The sequence below is a fragment of the Felis catus genome, chromosome B1 (assembly GCF_018350175.1).
Source record: "Felis catus isolate Fca126 chromosome B1, F.catus_Fca126_mat1.0, whole genome shotgun sequence".
Classification (NCBI taxonomy): Eukaryota; Metazoa; Chordata; class Mammalia; order Carnivora; family Felidae; genus Felis; species Felis catus.
In genome coordinates, this window is record NC_058371.1 from 67,013,750 (window position 1) to 67,033,300 (window position 19,551).

The 19,551-nt window shown below is 34.4% G+C and overlaps 1 pseudogene; it reads right to left on the reverse strand.

The window, feature by feature from the left end:
- Positions 1–1,201: 1,201 nt before the first annotated feature.
- LOC101086472 lies at positions 1,202–19,260 on the reverse strand (annotated as a pseudogene).
- Positions 19,261–19,551: the final 291 nt, after the last annotated feature.

Consider the following 19,551-nt stretch of genomic DNA (forward strand, 5'->3'; position numbering starts at 1 on the left):
AAATGTCTATACAAATAATTCAGTTACAAATGTAGGTTAAAAAATCTAACCCCAGTAAGACACTGTGACCTTCCATTCTCATTAAGTTTTTAAGGAATCTTTAGATGATAGTCTTGAAGATTGAAAGTAAATCTAAAAGACTTGGATGCCACATAGCAGATCTGTATGGTTAGCCTTCATGCCTGGCACTGCTTCCATATAGGCCACTGAAAATATTCACCAGAACTCCTATATTTTCCAACTTCCACTCTGAGTATAAATCAAGACTATGGACAATCTTACCTAATCTAACAACCTCACTGCCAGAGAACTATAGGAACTCCTGTAAAATCATCTGGCAGCAGACATAATTCTGGTCCTAAGGGAGCATTCATGCAGTGTTTAAAACCAAGTATTGTACATATGTTCTCTAAAGCCTCCCTGATGGCTGTGACAACACCAAAAATATTCAGATCATACCAGAAAGTTTGTCTGATTCCACTGCATTCTTACTCTGGCTTCTAAGGATGCCAATGTTCAGAATCCTCTCAACTGGCTTTCTTCCAAACTAAAACCTTGTTTTTTTCTTCTTCTTCTCCTCCTCCTCCTCCTTCCTGTCCTCCTCCTCCTCTTCTTCTATGCTTTAATAGTTTATTTTGAAGGACATTCTATTTTATTTATTATTTATTTATTTATTTATTTATTTATTTATTTATTTATTTATTTTTTATTGAGAGAGAGAGAAAGAGAGAACATGAACAGGGGAGGGGCAGAGAGAGAGGGAGACACAGAATCCAAAACAGGCTCCAGACTCTGAGCTGTCAGCATAGAGGCTGACGTGGGGCTTGAACTCTTGAACCCTGAGATCATGCCATGAGCAGAAGTCAGACTCTTAATGACTGAGCCACCCAGGTGCCCCTTGAAGGTCATTTTAAAAGCAAAGTTAAAGACAATCTGATCAAAAATTACACAGAATACACTCATTGAATAAATGTGATGATTAAATAAAAATAAGGGAAATGTTTTTTTTTTCTGCAATTTTGGAAATAAGTTCTGTTGTTCTGAAGGTTTTTATACTTAAAAACAAACAAACAAACAAACAAACAACAAAAACGAAAAACAAAATCCAAGGCGGGGATGGGGGAATCGTGGCAATTAAAGCTGCCTGTTAATCATGTAAATCTGCAGTGGAAACCAATTTTTTTCTGTTCTTCCCAATAAATCAGTTTCGATCTTCAAACCGTGCCTTGTTTTTGTTTAAAGGTAAGATGGTAGAAACCCAATGGGATTTGGTGGCTTTTTGTAAGCAGAGCAAGTCCCTATAATAAAATAGGCACAACTGTCTGACCCACATAGGCACGAGGTGGCAAAGAATGGAGATCCACTATCTGTTTTGATGACTTTTCTGCATTCATATTCTCATCGTCTACTATCTCCTTGACATGGTTGGTGAGACCACACCCAGAGTGAGGGTTTGCCATACCTTGCGTCTGTGTCTCCAGCATCTGCTCTGGCTCCGTGGCGGACCCTGCAAGTCACAATCCCTGGAAACCAGTCTGCACACCCAAGCCGCTCATTCTTCAGAGCCCTGCACCATGCCACCAGCTCCCAGCACAAACCGGTTTTACTCGTTTTATTATATTCCTAAGGCATACCACTCATCAAATGCTGGATCTCCAAGCTCTCCATAATTGTTAGGTTGACAACATACACAATAAATCATACAGCTATTTTTTTTTTAAAGCCAGCAAGAGTGTGTGTCCAACCCGTTGTGAAAACCACCTTGAGAACCTCAACTTCACAATAACTATTGCATCTCTAATAGTTTTTAAAGATGAACTTTGTCTCTCTTAAACAACAGAGAGGACCGACCAGTTGCCCATTACTTGGCCACTGACTTGGCTTGAACAACCTTCAGTCAGGCTTCTCTCCTCTCACAGTCCTCTCAGTTGTGGCTCCTCCCACCCCAAGTTTAAGTAAACTCTAAGGTGTAGAACAATCACTTATTACAAGAATCATTTGCACAGCATGAATTATTTCTTGTTAAACTTCCTCAGTGATGTTTTGTGCAAACCCCCACTTACTCATTTTTTCCCCTCAAAGTCCCAGCTAGCATCCCCCATTCCCTATAAAAGTCTCTCCCCCACACTTTTTTTTGTTTCATTTTGAGACACGTGCAGATCCTTAGATCAGAGCATCTTCTTTGTTACAATAGTCTTTTTGTATAAAATTTTTCCTCACATAAGTCCAGATTAGATTTTGTTTAACAATATTATGGACATTAAGAACATTAACAAATCTCCAGAGACTTCTAATATATTCTGTAAAGTGTTTAATCCCCCCCAAATTTACAATAATAAATTTCTATTCACAAATATCCCTTTAGTTTGATTTTTTTTTCCATTCAGCTATTTATAATAACAGAATCCAATTAAAAATATGAACACATCAAATAAAGTTATTTATAGCATTCTTATAGTGTGAAAGAACAAAGCTTTACAATCTTTGAGGTACTTCTAGCAAATCTGAAATAATTTCAGGTGTAAGAGACTTTGCAAATCTTCATTTATCTATTTATTTATTCTTATTTAAAAGCTGATTCTAAAAGGCAACCCACAGAATTTCAGAGTGATTTGATCATATGATTAGATAAAATCATGGATACCTGATCAATATATTTTGCCTATTTAAAGTTACAATATATAATTTTGAAGTAAACATAGAAGACAACACATAATACTGTTGCCAGAAATATCAACTTTTCACCATGAGGAAATTTGTGTGCTTGCAGACATGTGTGTGTGTTTTCTGGGTTGGTTTTATAATTATGGACATTATAAAAACAACACAAATCACAGTACCTGTAAAAATTTCAAGCACCTGAGGAAATAATGGGGAAAGAGATGTTCTTAGCTATAAATATCCCATGAGGAGCACTTGTGAATTAATATGTTTCATTTGTTCTAGAAGGTAGGTCTACTTAAGCATTTCAGTTGAACCCCCAACACTCTTTATATATATATAATATATATATTATATATTATATATATTATATGTATATATATATTAAAGAAATATATATGAAATTTGTATGAAATTTGTTTGTATGAAATTACAAATGCTTCTCTCTGTGATATACAAATATAAAATGAGTATCTGTCAAAGATTTTATTAAACTTATTATGCAATGAGGAAACCAGTAGGATGATAAGGCTAGTTCAAAAAAGATATTGAAGACTTGAGATTTATTTATTAATTTTTTAAAGTTTATTCTATTTTGAGATAGAGAGGGTGATAGTGGGGGAGAGGCAGAGAGAGAGGGAGAGAGAGAGAATTCTAAGCAGGCTCCATGCTCAGCTTAGAGCCCGATGGAAGGCTCAAACTGATGAACCATGAGATCAGGACCTAAACCAAAATCAAGAGTCAGACACCTAACCAAATGAGCCATCCAAGTGGCCCAGGGCTGAAGATTTAAGCATTCTGTCATGTTAATAATGAAATAAATTTCCTAATTGATACAAAACTCCTCAATATCCAATAAGAAAATAAATATGTAATCTATGTGGTTATACCTTCTACTGTACAAACATTTATAAATTAACCTGTAATTTTAGAATATTTTGCCTATACTTGTCAAATGCATTATCCTAGAAAATTAATTCTTCACTGACTATTAAGCAATGACATGAAAAGAATATGCAGGCATCATCATATTTCATTTCCTAGTTTTTGTTAATATTTCTTTTTTTTTAATTTTTTTAAATGTTTATTTATATTTGACAGAGAGAGAGAGAGAGAGAGAGAGAGAGCGTGAGCAGGGGAGGGGCAAAGAGAGGGAGACACAGAATCTGAAGCAGGCTCCAGGCTCTGAGCTGTCAGCACAAAGCCCAATGTGAGGCTTGAACTCATGAGCCATGAGATCATGACTTGAGCCGAAGTCAGACACTCAACTGACTGAGCCATCCAGACACCCCTGTTAATATTTCTTAATATCACTTGCTTATAAATGAAAGCCTGACATTTCTATTGTTTTTACTGGTTGCTTTCATGTCCACCTACTAATGATTCCACCATTTTAGAGTCACCTCCTTTTAAAGGTATTTGTAAGCATTTCTTATACCCTGAGCTTAAGACAATCATACAAACCCATCTCTTCATGATCTTGGTATCTTTTATGTCCATCTTCTTTAAATCCAGCTGTTGTAGATGATTTACATCTCCCCATTTTTTTTTTCTGGGATAATTTTTCATCCAATTTTGTTGGAGATGTCTCTCTTCTGATGTTCTGTTATTGTTTTCATTATTGATGGTGGTTTTGTTTTATTTTGTTTGGTATGTTTTGTTTTTTTTTTTTTTCCTTCTGATATCTACTTGTTCTTTTGTTTTGTTCCTGTAAGAGGAATTAGAGAGTCTATTTATGTTACCATCATTATCTTTCCTGGTCTATTGCTTTAATATATTTCACATATTTAGGGTTTTCATACAAGAGATATTTGGAGAGATAATTTCCTCTTCTTTACCCTAAATAAGGGAAAAATATTTTTGAGGTTTCAAAAGGACAATTTAGGTACTATGAGAACTTGTAAGCTAGTATCATATTTTAATCATTTTATCCAAGAAGTATTTATTAAATACCTATTGATAAATACTTTTTAAAAGGTCATCTGATTTCTTACAGATTTTTATGAATTCCATTGGTAAGTATGCTAAGCTGACTGAAATAAAATTAACCAATAGGTCCAAAAAATTCATGTTTATTGAAGAAGTCTCACAAAATATAGAGTAACTGAGAATGCTGGTCACAAAGAATAATAGTAGCATTTTCCGTTTTGTTACTCCTATAAAAATCTGTCCCAAAGAAAAATCTTATTTACATAAAGCCTTAAAATCAAAATATGTAAAATTTGGCCTATTATGATGATGAAAATAATTTTCTACAAGAATCTTGTAAATAACATTGAAATAAGTATATTATATTTCATATTCATATTTATTAACATTTTAGTAATGTTACATACCACTGATGAACTGTAGTGCTATATCTTTCTTAGCAATTTGCTATCCTGATGGCTTAAATACCTCACCAACTTAAAAAATAATTTTAAAATAGTGAAAATAAAGTATATTCTATGATAATAGACGCTTCCTAAATAAATAAGATCTGTCTAATGACTAATCAGTACCTTCCACATGTCTATAAAATAAATATTTGTGAACACCATTAAACTAATTTTCTTCCCCAAAGAAATTGTTTAAATACTGATAAGTTTGATACAGAGCCAACTACCACTTGTCTAAGTCAAATTGAATATCAACTAGCCACAAAATTATCTCATTTAATTAACTTCATTAATTAAATGAAATTTTACCTTTTCTCTTCACTTCCAGAACAATTTCTAACAATCTCCACATGAAAATCTCTAAATGTTATTGTACTTTTTGCTATTTCCATTTGAATGTGCTGCTTCAAGGGACCAAAGTTGGATTTCTATGAAATGAGGGCCATTTATACCTTCACATGCAGTACTTGCTTTCTTGTTATTATAGGCACTCTTAAGATACATTTCTCTGTTTTTATTTTTTGAATTTAAAAATACTGATAGAGCTCCCATTTGTCTTAAAACATCTATAACTCACAAGGAAAATTAACACTTATTTTCAATAAGTGATATTCCTAGGCTCTAATGAAATTCTGTGTTTTAAGCAACCTCAGGAAACTTTTAGCTTGTCCCAATAGCTCATAATGTTTGAAGAGATATCCAAGATATTTGTTATGTGACTGATACATTTGAAGACTAGATTAATCACAAATCTTTAGTGTAAGAAAAGCTTAGTTAAATATATTTTATGTTATGCTCAAGATAGTGTCATCTAATAAGTAATATGTAACCACAAATACACCAATAACTTGTACAAAGAGTCTGTAGAAATGGGGAGCCCAGTGCAATATACAAACTAACCAAGATCCATATAGATCCATTGGGCAAATTTGAAAATGCTGCATTCTTGATTTATTATAATCTAATCTTTCTTTCTGCATAAGTCATAAGCGGGGCTGGCTAGCTTGCATCTCTGGATGCAATGATACTGCCAGCAGCATTATCTCTTTTTCCAAGTACTAAAAGTCAAAATTAAAAACTAAAAGTTTTCGATCTAGACCAAAAAGCATGACTTTTGATGATAAAATACTCATATATTTTTGTCCTGTACTTAAAACATTTCCTTAGCAATAAGCATTACTTGAAGTGCTTTTAAAATGATTTATACAGATTATTAACTTCTCTATCAGAGGTTGTTAACAGAAAATATTGGAAAAGTTAGCACACAATAATGAAGTATATTTTCATTTATTTTTTTCTGTTTATAAGAAGTAGTGGTTTTTCACAGTATTTGTGTCATTATTCATATCTGATAAAGGCTAATATTTTTGTAAATTTTATTTCCTTTATTTAATTTCTTGCCAATTCCAAGACTGGAGGGAGTAGTCTAAATATAAGTGATTTCATTCTGCAGTATATACATGTATCTCATTATTCTGTCAAGCATTTAGCTAAGCTACACCATGCTATTGCTGGCTTGGCATACATTTTGTTTGATCAAACTGCCAGCAGGGGCCTCATGTGAGCACATGCCATAGATAGCACCCCACAAAGTCACAAGTAAATGTAAGTCCCTGATAAGACTTCCCCAAAGGCCCTTGTGATGAACACTCTCCTGTGTCTCCCAGACAGAGCCTTTCCCCTTGTGTGCCCCTTATATAAGACCCTGTGGAGTTTAGATTTTTTTGGGGGGGGTTTGAATTGATTAATCTGGTCTTAGCCTGGGAACCCCAAAGCATCCAACTTAAGGACCCTAATAAAAGGATGTGCCTCAGGTCCTTCTTTCTCTCTGCCTGTATCATGCCTTGACTTCCTCACGTGACCCCTCAAGGTGTGCTGTGTACTTCCTCCAGGACCTTTGAGTAATAAACTTCTTTCAGTTCCTTTGTGGCTTCTTCTTAAACCCCATGGTTCACCATGTGACACCCAGTTTCGACTTAACAAAGGGCAATTTATTAAAGCCACAACAATGTTGTACACCTTAAACTTAATACTATATGGAAATTATATATTGATAAAGATGGGAAAAAATAAATTAAATAAATAAATGTGTTTTAATTCCATTCTTTCAAAAATATATAGCATTATTTCTATATGTTAATAAGTAAAAGTAATAGTAAAGATAAGTAATATTCATTGAAACCTAATAATATATCAGAACTTGTACTTTATGCTTACAATTTTAGAATTCGACTTGTACACAATGCAAAGTAGAATTATACACTCCTCCACAGTTTACAAATGAGAAAGCTGAGTTTTCTAAATGTTACATAACTCATAAAAGTAGTTAGGAATGCTTTGTTGTGGTAAACTTTCAGTTTTATTCTAATTTGAAAATGTTATATCTGGCAACCTAACCTCATTTTTAAACCTCCTAAATGAGACTATACAGGAGATAGAATTGTAGACTAAAGAATATTTTTCCGGGGCGCCTGCGTGGCGCAGTCGGTTAAGCCTCCGACTTCAGCCAGGTCACGATCTCGCGGTCCGTGAGTTCGAGCCCCACGTCAGGCTCTGGGCTGATGGCTCAGAGCCTGGAGCCTGTTTCGGATTCTGTGTCTCCCTCTCTCTCTGCCCCTCCCCCGTTCATGCTCTGTCTCTCTCTGTCCCAAAAATAAATAAACGTTGAAAAAAAAAATTTAAAAAAAAGAATATTTTTCCTTGGAAATTTAAAATCTTTATTCGTTTTTCCAGTATTTGTTGATAATGAGAAGCCAAGTATAATTACATTTGTTTTCTGAATTTAGCTAGATAAGTTATATAATAAATATATTTCCTCAACATTTTAGTTATTATTGATTTTTCTAGCATATTATTGTTGATGAAAAGTTATCTTTCAGTCCAATGTTCTTTTTTTCATATTAATACACATTGGTTTTTTTGAATATCTTTTAGAGCATTTATTTTTTCCTTTATGTTTTGCAGTTTTAGCAGAATGTTTCTGTATATTCAGCACAATATTCATGTTTTCCTAATATAAAAACTTATGTATTTTATGGCGCCTGGGTGGCTCAGTCAGTTAAGCATCTGGCTTCAGCTCAGATCATGATGCCATGATTCAGGAGTTTGAGCCCTGCTTTGAACTCTGCTTATAGCTCAGAGCCTAGAGGCTGCTTCATATTCTGTCTCCCTCTCTCTGCCCTTCTTTCACTTGTGCTCTCTCTCAAAAATAAATAAGCATTAAAAAAACATTTTTAAAAACTTATGTGTTATTTCCAGTTATAAAAAAGTATTAACTATTTTGTCTTTGGATAGAGCCTCATTTATACTATCAGTATTCTAGAATATTCCACATAGACTTTGTTGGAACTCCTTATTTTATTCCACATGCACTTAATTTCTTGCTGTTCAATTTAATCTCTGGATTTTTTTGTTATTGTATCATGGTTATTCCCTTCTATAAATCTTGTGATAGTTGTTTTACTTAATTTCTATTACAGAATATTAATTTTAAAAGAAAACACAGGACATACATATAATGGACTTAGAAACAATAAAATGAACACCTAGGACCCACAGTTCCAAGAAAGAGATGCGTATGTTCTTTAATTCTTAGATAACAATGTTCTGTGTATGTATATTAGATCAAGTTTATTAATTTCTATTCAAAATGCCTTTATCCCTTCTGATAGTTTCTGTTTGTCTATCAGTTACAGCTGTATATAATTTCTGGTGATTTTACTAAATTCATACCAAGTTAAACTTGTTATATATTCTTGGTGAATTGAAACTTTTTTCTTTTGAAATGACATACTGGTTAAGTTTTGCTTTAATTTCTATTTTATCTTATCATTATGTAGTTACCTCAGCATTTCTATATGTTTATATATATATTGGAAAGAGCGCTTTTTAATTGTGATTCTTTTTTTTTCTTTTTTGTGTAATCTGTCTGTAGTCATTTCCTCTGCTTTCTTTCTTAAGATTGATAATTCCACAATTACTATACCACATTCCTTTCTGTCAACTTAGAAGCTATATTTCTTTTATTGTTTTTTTCTAGCAGTAGCTAGGAAATAGAGCATACATTTTTTACTTACCAAAATCTCCTGACACCCTCATTCCTCTCACAGATAATAAAAGGAGTTTAAGCATGTTAATTCCATTCATCTTCATCCCAAATGTTTTTCTATTCTTGTCATGTGTGAGGGTTACTTTTAGATGTCAGCTTGACAGAGCTAAGGAATGTCCACGTAGTTGGTAAAATGTTATTTCTGGGTATATTTGTGAGAGTGTTTCTGGGAGAGATCAGCATTTGTATCAGTAGACTGAGCAAAGAAGATCACCCTCACCAATGTGGCACACATTATTGAGAACCCAAATAGGAAAAGGCCAGGAAAGGGAGAAATTCTCCCTCTCTCTCTCTCTCTCTCTCTCTCTCTCTCTCTCTCTCTCTCTCGGATGTCCATTTTCTCCTGCCCTATAACATTGGAGCTCCTGGATCTCAGGCCTTCAGACTTAAACTGAATTACACCGGAGGCTTTTCTGGTTCTCCAGTTTGCAGGCAGCAGATTGTGGCACTTCTTGGCCTCTGTAGCTATGTGAGCCAATTTCTATAATAAATCTCCTCTCTCTCGTTATATATCTTATCGGTTCTGTTTTTCTGGAAAACACTAACCAATACAGTATGCAATTTTATTTATTATCCATAAAATGTTTGACACCGAAGGATATTATTATCACTTGGTAGAATCAATATTCACATTTGCATTTTTATATTTACTGTTCTTCATTTATTTTTACATCACGAATACTTCATCTGAAAATAGTTCTTTCTGCCTGAACTTGGTGAACACTTTCAGAATGGCCTTTAGCTTAGGTCTGCTGGTAGTGCATTCTTTCTTTTAGGTTGCTAGAAAATATCTTTGACTGGTCTGAATTCCAGAAGTGTATATTTTTTTCCTTGTCAATTATCAAATGTTTATGTATTTAGTGTTTTGAACATAGTCCACTATCCTGTGGATTTAATTACTCCTGATGAAAAGTCAGCTATTTGTTTAAATTTTGCCATTAAAACATAGCGTCTCTTTTTTGCCCTCTAGCTCATTTATGATTTATTTCCTTTTTTTTTTTTTTTAGATTTCTATGATTTCACTATGATGTAATTGGTTGTGATTTTCTTTATGACTTATTTGGGGCTACTGAGCATTTTTAAACTATGAATTGATGACTTTTAACTGTTTTGGAAAATTATTACCTATTAACTACTCAAATTGTTTTAAATTTCTTTTACTCCATAACCTCTTACTTTTCTTACTAGGTCTCCAATTAAGTATTTGTTAAACTCTAACTCCTGTATCTCTTTTCTACTAGTCTGAACTTTTCCTTTTTTTAAAGTTTATTTATTTATTTTTAGAAAGAGAGTGTACACACGAATGCGTGAGCAAAAAGGGGGGGGAGGGCTAGGGAGAAGGAAAGAGAGAATCCCAAGCAGGCTCCATGCTGTCGATACAGAGCCTGATGCGGGGTTCTATCTCATGAAGTGTGAGATCATAACTGGAGTCGAAATCAAGAGGTGGACACTTAACTGACTGAGCCACACAGGCGCCCTCCCATCTTTTTAGACTTTGCATTCCACTTCTGTATCACTTATTTTGACTTATTTTCCTGGCAATTAATTCCCTCTCCAGATGTGTTTAAACTGTTAAATGCATTCACTGAATTGTTAATTATAATTTCTGTGTTTATCAGGTTTTATCATTTTTCTTGGCTTTTGTTTTTGTCTGACACTGAGATGTCACTATGTTTTTTTAATTTTCAATTATCTTATGAATATTTCAAGATTAGCTACAATCTCCTTGTAATATTAAGCATAGATTTATAAGTCTATCTTTCATTATTTGGGTGCCTAGAATTGATTATGTGCTAAACATTTTATTTGAAACAACTTGTTTTTAGAAATTATTTGAAAACTAGCATGAAGATTTATTCCTTCAGAAATGATTCTTTCATATATATATATATATATATATATATATATAAAATATAGAAAAATAAAATCATTGGTATTATTGTATTACCTTATCCAATTCCAAAGCATAAGTTTCTCCAGACAACCCATGTTTCTTAAAGCCTAAAGGCAGGTCATTTGAATGTTGGTTTTCAAACTCTTAATATTTTATTCTAATGTGTCTGCCTGTGATTCTCCAGTCTTTACATGACATGGTCTTTAACTATAGTAGATCTGTTTTATCCCCTAGCCTGAAGGGTTTTTAAACCTGCAGCTTCTTGGATGTCTCTACTTATTTGAGAATAATTCCCAAATAAGTAAAAGAATTTCCCAATTCTGAAAGGTTTTGGCTGTGCCAAAATCTTCTGGTTCCCACCTTTTTCATTTTGGGAATATTATTATTAGTATTAATTTTCTTAGTTTTCTTTAGCTGTTAGAATAATCCCAAATACCTGTGTGAGAAGTACTAGAAGTTGATATTCTTTTCTGGTGGTCCTTCTTGTCGTTACCAATATTGAAACTGTTTTTATGTCTCTTTAGTTATTCCTAATATTATTCACTTGTGCTTCTTTTTTCTGATCAGGCCAGACTTTTTATTATAGTTTCTTTGGTTTTATTCTGATCTTTTTATAATTTCTTAGAACACATTCACAACCTTTTCATTTTTTACTTTCTTCTATTGTAACTGAAATAGGGCTGCAGATTTCTCTCAAATTATCCCTTTTGCTGCAACTCACTTTTTAACATTTTTACTAATTTCTTCATCATCATCAGTTTCTAGCATTTTGAAAAATGTACCATGGCTTTTGAGCTATGATTTATTAATTTTTGACCTATGACTTATTACTAATGCTTTTTGGTATTTTATTACATTAATACTAGTAATTTATTCTTATTTGTTATGAGTAATAATAGCCAATATTTATTTAGTACCTATATGGCTCAAAGTACATTATGTTTACTTTTCACACTTAATCTTGGAAATAACCAGGTGGGAATAGATGAGATTGTTATATCTTCCTTTTCAAACAGCTTTGTGAAAATTTAATTGACATGCAATATAGTACACATGTTTGAAGTGTAAAAGGTGATAAGATTTAGTATGATATATGCCCATGAAATAATTTCTGCACCGAAGATAATGGACATATCCATAGCCATCAAAAGTGTTTTCCTTCTCTTGTGTAATCTATCCCTCTCAGCTCTCCAAATTTCCTACTCCTTCCCCACACCACCATTGATCTATTGTCACTGAAGATTTTAAGTTTACATTTTTTTAAATTTTATATAAACGGAATTAGGTGAAAGTACTCCTTTACTTTTTTACTTGATATAATAATTTTGATATCCATTCATGTTGTTGTTCATATCAATAGTTTCTTTTCTATTGCTGTTGAGCATTGCATTGTATGGATATCCTAAAGATATTTTATCCTTTCACTTGTTGCTATATGTTTTTATAATTTCTAGTTTTGTCTATTTCAAATAAAACTTCAACAAACATTAGCATTGAACTCTTTTCCATTAGCCCATAGATTTGTTTAGACAAATAATATCCAGAGGGCCTCACTATGCACTACTCCTTGAGATACTTGGAGAATTTAATCACATTAATCACACCGGATTAGGGGAACCACTTTATAGCAAAGAAAGTGTAAAATTTATTTCAGGACTTTAGAATCTACTTTATATCCCATACTGCACCACCCTGAAATGACTAGCTGATAGAGTATTTGAACAATCTGCTGGAGATGTAGTTGATGTGTCCCACCGCCTTCTCCTTGAGACAATAGTATACAAGGTTGAGGTACTGTCTTCCAAGCTTTAGTATACAAATTGAACTAAAGACCTCTATATGTCATTGTATGTCCAACAGGAAGAATATATGTCTGACATAAGTTTGATAATTAAATATGGAAGCTGGATTTACCTCCACTTATCATCATTCTCAATAACACATGGAAGTGTTTTGGCTTTCTTCTCTCACATACTAATGCTCTGCCAAGTTACAGCTCGTATTCCCTAAAGGGAACATTCTTTCACCAGGGATCACAAAAACTAAGCTAAAAATGATGGCTGCCACTCAAGCACTTTAGGTTACTGTGTCCAAGGACCAGTAGGCAAAGGCAGGAGTCAGCAGTTTGGCAAGTGTAATTAACTCTGATTATTTCTGAAGGGGATAGGGCTGCTGTTACACAATAAAGGCAGAGATGAGATGTATAGCTATCATCCAGATAATCCATTTTGGTGCCTATTGGTACACACTTTCCCGGTCATGACTGTAAATGAACACCTTCATTAACCTCAGCTGAGAAGGACGTGGTGACCAGGGTCTCTACACTTAGGGAATGGGGGCCTAGGTCATAACAGCAGAGGAATCACTGGTACGGGCAAAGCAGAATCTAACTTGAATACAGTAGAGGACAGAGATGATGAGTAGCCCACTGGATGGACTTTGGATGGACTTTGATGGGTACAGAGATATATTACCTAATTTACTTTTTAATTTTTTTTTATGTTTTATGTATTTTTGAGACAGAGAGAGAGAAAGTGAGCACAGGTGGGGGGCGGGCAGAGAGAGAAGGAGATACAGAATCCGAAGCAGGCTCCAGGCTCTGAGCTGTCAGCACAGAGCCCGATGCAGGGCTTGAACCCACAAACCGTGAGATCATGACCTGAGCCAAAGTTGTATGCTTAACCGACTGAGCCACCCAGGCGCCCCAACTAAATCTGCTTTTGACACAGGACTTATTGCACAGCTGTCAGCAGACAGACTGTAGCTGTCAGTTTCTTTATAATTACCTCAGTTTATCTTAGTGCAGGCCATATACAATGACTGATTGTGGTGCAGATTAAAAGGCTGGCCATCTGTGATGAGCCATAATATACTCCTAAATTTTCTGTAAGATTGGCTGAGTTTTCATTTAGGCCTATTTTGCAGGCACACTTCTAACTTCCAAATCTACTTCTTCCATTTTCCTTTCCACAGGTGTTGATGCCCGATGAATAAATACCATGCATGCCACACTCCATCTAGGCATCTACTTGTGGAGCCTACAAAAGTATTCATAATGAAATCAGCTTCTGCTGCTTTTTGTCGGCAGTCTCCCACATAATAGTACTAATATTATATATAATGCAAACAGACACGCAAACAAATCTCGGCTCCCCCTAATGCATACCTACATTAACATAACTTCATTATTCAAGTTTATTAGGGTTTTTACTGAACACAAGCCTAAATTAATTTGTGTAACTCCCCCATCCTTAATCTACCCTTCCCCCCATTTTAAAGTGGCATTCCTCATAAAAAAAGAGTGAGAAGGATTTACATTTTTCTCTCAGAATCCAAACATGAAGTGGTTCTTCAGGGGGTGAAAGTACATTAAAAAAGTGTGGGGGCTTGGGGCCTCTGGGTGGCTCAGTCACTTAAGCCTCCGACTTCAGCTTAGGTCACCATCTTGTGGTCCATGGGTTCAAGCCCCGCATCAGGCTCTGTGCTGACAGCTCGAGCCTGGGGCCTGCTTAGGATTCTGTTCTCCCTCTCTCTGCTTCTCCCCTGCTTGTACTCTGTCTCTCTCTCTCTCAAAAATAAATAAACATTAAAAAAAAATTTAAAGGTGTGGGGGCTTATTATTCATTAGCCCCTGAAACAATCATTGTATGCAGAAAGGAAAAAGTAGTGTTTGTCCTTATCACTAAAAATATAATGAGAACATAATATAACTCTAATGCACCTAAAATGTTAAAGAAAATGTTCTTTTCTGAAAATTATACTATCATATGCAACGTTAAGATTTTCTTATTCTTCACCAGATTACGTTCAAAAAACAACATATAAGTCAGTATTTGGTCATTTTAGCAAGTGGTATAGTGATTATACGTCCAGGTTTTACTCTTTGGTAACAGTGAGATCAACTGAAAAACATAGTGTCACAAAATGACCTATAAGCACTGGTGGCCAAATACCTTCCCCCAAATCCTATCTAGGTTTAATTATGAAAACTCATCCTAAAATGATTATTTAAGGACGAAGTGGTGGGGTAATAATAAGAGATATTTATGTATATTCACATGATCTCAACACATTTAGGTGAATTCTTGCCAGTATTTATACATAAAGGATCAGGTAATATTCGCAGATTCTGTTCATTCTCAGTCTTTCACAGTGTAACGAAATATAGGTACTATTTTGGAAATGATGCATTTTTTTGTGAAGTCAATAAAGAATGTGCCTAAGGGTAAAGGAACAGTTTGTATATCAAAACACCCTGGAGAGTTGTCTAGGCAATGAAGATATAAGCTTTAAAATTTATATTTTAAGTCAAGAAATAAAAATGGTATTACTTTGTACTTGTCTAGCACAGCTAGTGCTGGTGCAGAATAAAAGGTTGTAACTTTATTCTCCTGCAGTCGTGCACCACGCCGCCACATCTCCCGTAGAGTCTGCCATTTTTAAGAAATCAACCGCAGTTCGGTCACTCTATTGGTAACAAGAATGCCCATTTAGCATAAACAATAGCAACGTTTCCCCCCCAAGGAAAGCAAAATTTTGTCACTTTTCCTGATCCATGCATCCGTATTACTTTTAAGAGATGAAACAAATTGTCCATCTTGAATGCTATATCTCCTATAGATTGTGTTAGTCATAGTATCAGCTACTATTTCAAAAATGCACTTAAGAATTTTAATTTGATGGGGCGCCTGGGTGGCGCAGTCGGTTAAGCGTCCGACTTCAGCCAGGTCACGATCTCGCGGTCCGTGAGTTCGAGTCCCGCGTCGGGCTCTGGGCTGACAGCTCAGAGCCTGGAGCCTGTTTCCGATTCTGTGTCTCCCTCTCTCTCTGCCCCTCCCCCGTTCATACTCTGTCTCTCTCTGTCCCAAAAATAAATAAACGTTGAAAAAAAAATTAAAAAAAAAAGAATTTTAATTTGAACTTCAAAATATTAGTTGTTCATATTTTTATTTAGAAGAGTATCTCTTTTGTTGTTATGGGTCACAGGCCAATTTGATAATACAAATAAAGTTACAGAACCTGTAGCAAAAACATAAGTGAGCTTATTAATAAATGTAACTTTTTTGACAGGAATATCATTGATATTCTAATAAGGGAAAAACATCAAAATATTCTTGAATCTTGTTCATGAAACTGTAATGGTTATGAGTGTTAACTGAAGGATACTTGAAATAGATTATAAAAGATAATCAATTCTCCGTGTGTTAAGCATTTATACGACATTCAATTAAAATTATTATAATTATGGAGCAATCCTAACTGGTATTCAGTATAAGCGTAATGATAAACAGTACTAATAACCATAGCTATTGAGCCCTTATTTGCCCTCTTTAAATGTTTTGCACTCTCATGTTGATGTCTTTACACTAACCTGGCAGAAATTGACTATTAATATTATATATAATTTAGTATTACATTAATACTTTCATTCTGATGTGATGTAAGAGAAGCTTAGCAATATTAACTTTTGTGTAAAGTCAAGAATTCCATAAAGTAGTAATACTCTATATTTTACATGGTATCAAACCTCTTGGCCTCAATAACCTAACTGTGAGAAATTTGAATGATCAAAATCTAACATTTTCATTAGAAAAAATTGGCCTGTGATACACTCTAGTATGCCCGTATTCATTTTTTACTTTTTTATACTCTATTTTCTTTTTAATTATACTGACTTTTGAACAATGAATAACATATTTTCCATAAACTATAGATTATTCTCATTATCCCAAATATTGTTTTTTAAAATTATTTTATTATAAAGATATTTTACAAATATTGGACTTAGATAGATGTATGAGGTAAAGAGGTAAGCTGAACACATATATATATAGAAAATACTGCTTGAGAATCAAAGCCTTTGACATTTCTGTCACTACACTGTCCTCATACAGGGAGGCAAACATTATTCTGAGTTACATGACTATCATACTCATAATTTTCAGATTACTTTTATTGAACGGGAAATGATATATTTGTAGTTTTCTCTGCTTTTGAAATTTACCTATTGTGATGTGTCTGGCTGCCTCAGTTGGTAGAACAAGAGGCTATTGATCTTAGGGTTGTGAATAGAAGCCCCATGTTGCAGGTAGAGTTTGCTTTTGAAAAATTACATATTGAAACCACACTCAAGGTATATTGTGTTTTGTGGGGTTTTTTGCTCAGCATTTTAATTACGAAAGTTATATGTATTGGTGTGATAGTATAGATATCCATTTTTGCACTCATATGTATTTCCATGAGTGAATATAGCAATTCAACTATCCAGTCTTTTTTGATGGATTTTCAGATTGTTCCCAAGTTTTACAATGTTTCTACAAACACTGAATTATATGTCTTTTGATGTACATTCATGAGAAATTTTACTGTGGAGTATACTCATTAACTAGAACTTCTGGGTCATTGGGAAATGACATTTTCAAGTTACATAAATACTGTATTTTTCCACTATATTTTTGTCAGTGAACACTTCCATGAGAAGCATATTTAATACTCCAAATCTTTACCAAAGTGGGTATTACCAGACTTCTACATTTTCTTTTTTTAACATAAATTATGGTATTTTTTTAAATTTATTTATTTATTTTGAGAGAGAGAGACAGAGAGAGAGAGAGAGAGAGAGAGAGAGAGAGAAAGCACATGAGCGTGCATGCCTACATGAGCAGGGGAGGGGCAGAAAGAGAGAATTCCAAGCAGAATCCCAATGTCAGTGGGAGCCTGACATGGGGCTCCAACTCACAAAGCGTGAGATCACGACGCGAGCCAAAACCAAGAGCCAGAAGCTCAACTGACTGAACCACCCAGGCACCTCAACATCTGTAGTTTTTAATGTAATATTTATAAACTGATGAGCATTTGTGATAATGATTTTCAATTCCCTAATTATTGTTAAAGTATCCATTCGGATTTGCTTTTAGTGAAATGACCATTTTTCTTTAAGATTTTTAAACTATTTTTTAAGATTTAAAAGAATGTACAATATGTAAATCATTAAATCCTTATATGCATTAAATATACTCTCCAAATTATTTTTCCATTTTCTTTATCGTGTCCATTTTGAACAGAAATTGTAATGTAATTTAATGAGGTCAATTATTTGACTATTTTTGAGTTAAGAAAACTTTTTTTACAATATATCCATATTTCATACTAAAAATTTTTAAGGCTTAAATTTAAACTTAAACCCTTAATCCATTTTGTATCTATGTTGTAAGGGTTAAAATTTTCATTTTTCTCTTATGAATTGTGTATTAATTTGCTTGGATTGCTATTACAAACTAACATAAATTGCGTGGTTTATAAACTACAGAAATTTAGTTCTCACAGTTCTGGAGGCTGTAAGTCTGAGATCAAATTGCCAACATAGCCAGATTCTGAGGAGGGCCCTCTTCCTGGTTGGATACTGCCATCCATTTTCTGTGTCCTCACACAGAGGAATAGGCAAGGAAGCTCTCAGTGGTCTCTTTTACAAGGGAGCTAATTCATAAGGTCTCCAGACTCATGATCTAATCATTTCCCAAAGGTCCTACCTCCAAATATCATCACATTGGGTATTAAGGGTTCAGCATATCATTTTGGTGAGGGACACATTCAAGCTATAGCAGATTGTATGTGTGTGTGTGTGTGTGTGTGTGTGTGTGTGTGTGTGTGTGTAATTTTGAAACTGCCCATTATTCCACTCCTTCTCTGAACATTATTGACTCTTCTTATATGCCAAAACTGATCTTAACTTTGTTGAACAGGTTTGACAAATAGGGTAAAAAACTAGCGTGGCATAAGTAGAGATTTGAAAACTGCCTGCTCTTTGAGGTTTCTATTTATGCTGCTGTCACTATGTAAGCAAGCCCAGTCTAGCCTCCAGGAAATTTGTAGCATGTGGAACAAAACAAACCTGTCTTAGTAGAGACATTTTAGATCAGCTATTCTAGCTAGATATCCTAGGCCATCCATCCCAGCCAAGCTGTTAAATGACCACAAAGATCAGCAAAACCAGCCAAGAACATAACCACATTAGGTAATACATAAAACGGGAGCTGAATAAATGTATTGTTTAACCCCTTTACATCTTAGAGAATTTTGATATGCAGGAAATACATAGCTAATACACAATAATTAATATTCTCACCATTGAATTCTAAATGATTTAACCTTTCTCTATAATCTGCAGTCTCATATAAGCCATAGAGATCAAGTTCTATATCCACATGAGGTTCTCCCATAACCTCTTCTTTATTTTATACAAATGGTCTTTAGCTTTTTTAAATTATTTTTTAAAGTTTATTTATTTTTGAGAGAGGGAGAGAGACTGCAAGCAAGGTCAGAGAGAGAGGGAAACTGAGGATCCGATGTGGGCTCCATGCTGACAGCACAGAGCCTGACATGGGGCTTGACGTGGGGCTTGAACTCATGAGCCCTGAGGTCATGACCTGAGCCAAATTCAAACACTTAACTGACTGAGCCAGCCAGGAGTCCACAAGTGGTCTTTGTAAAACCTGTCTGTAAACTATCCT